Genomic DNA, 1,410 nt, shown 5'->3' with positions numbered 1-1,410 from the left:
AGGAGGAGGGTCCAGTTACGCATCGTCAGTTTTCATTTCTACAAATCTTCTTTTTAAAGGTTACTTTAGAAGACGATATACATTAAATCCAGTTATCAAACAAGCACGAAAGTGTATAAAGGAGTAAATAAAAATAATCATTATTATTATTATCTAAACATTCAATAATTGTCGTAAAGAATTAAAATGAACGAGACAAATAGTATGTAAGTATTTTCGTACTTATTCAAACATAACAGCCGTGTTCCTTTATAACAACACAGGCGAGGGTCATCGGCTTGGATGAAATAATATGTCAGTGTTAGTGTCAAATAAAGAAGAGGGTGTGCTTTAAACTAGTATCCAGTGAATGCGAGGTGAATGCCAGATCGTTAGCGCGTTCTGCTGCATAATATTTCTCTGTGAATATAACTACTAGCGAGATACCATTCGTCTCCCAAGAACTGCCAGATTGCCATGTCAGATGTGAAGCAGAACACGTCGTGATGATAACAAACACAACGCAGCATTTTCCTCGTTGATTGTTTCATGGTTTTGCTTTGCAATTTACAACACATGTAAAGAATGTAGGAAACCAATGTTGAAAGAAAATAAAAATGTTTTACACTTCAAGCCGTTGATAACTAGGCCACCAGGTAAGTTGCTGGTACTAAATGACAAGGTATTATAGATGACAGTTTAAGTTTAAGGATATTTTTGTGTATTAGATAGTTATTCAATAATAATGTGGTTGGTTGTTAAGAGTTAGAAAAATCCTCTTAATCCGATTTACAACGCAATTGACAATGCAATCGTACACAGGTATCGTTTGTTTTTGTTGTTTGTTTTTTCTCTCCAGTCAATCACTCTGAGTTGAGATTGTTTACTTTCCTGTTATCTATCGGATCTATAGATCAGTCATTCATTGTCGTTCGTTTATTTTGTAAAAGGTTCAAACCAAAAGAAAAATAAAATTAAAATTAAAAAAGAGAAAGGGCAGAAAAGATAACGAAATAAGAAAATTGAAGACCAGTGAAAGAAATGTTGTTAATGTTTTGATGATGATAATTATGATTACAATAATAATAATAAGTTGTGATGACTATTATTATTATAATGATGAAGATGCCATATGATGATGATAATAATAATAATAATGATGATGATGATGATAATGATAAATAATAATAATAATAATAATAAAATAATAATAATGATAATAATAATACCACTAATAATATAATGATATGATGTTGACGATGATGACGATGATAATGATGATAATAATAATAATAAAGATAATAATAAAAATGATAATAATAATAATCATCATCATCATCATCGTCATCATCATCATCATCATCATCATCATCATCATCATCATCATCATCATCATCATAATAATAATAGTGATGATGATGATGATGATTA

The 1,410-nt window shown here is 29.9% G+C and overlaps 1 protein-coding gene across 2 annotated transcripts in view; it reads left to right on the top strand.

The window, feature by feature from the left end:
- Positions 1 to 1,410, top strand: part of LOC144973200 (uncharacterized) — a 14,394-nt gene continuing 12,984 nt past the window's right edge. The window contains exon 1 of one of the 2 annotated variants that reach the window (XM_078915354.1): positions 1 to 635. The gene's annotated coding sequence lies outside the window, so the exon portion shown is untranslated. The remainder of the gene's footprint in view (positions 636 to 1,410) is intronic. The other variant, XM_078915355.1, reaches the window with a different exon arrangement.

Source organism: Berghia stephanieae, chromosome 5 (genome assembly GCF_034508935.2).
Source record: "Berghia stephanieae isolate SIO BIC M18660-M18661 chromosome 5, UCSD_Bste_1.3, whole genome shotgun sequence".
Taxonomy (NCBI): Eukaryota; Metazoa; Mollusca; class Gastropoda; order Nudibranchia; family Aeolidiidae; genus Berghia; species Berghia stephanieae.
This window is presented reverse-complemented; position numbering and strand designations above follow the sequence as displayed.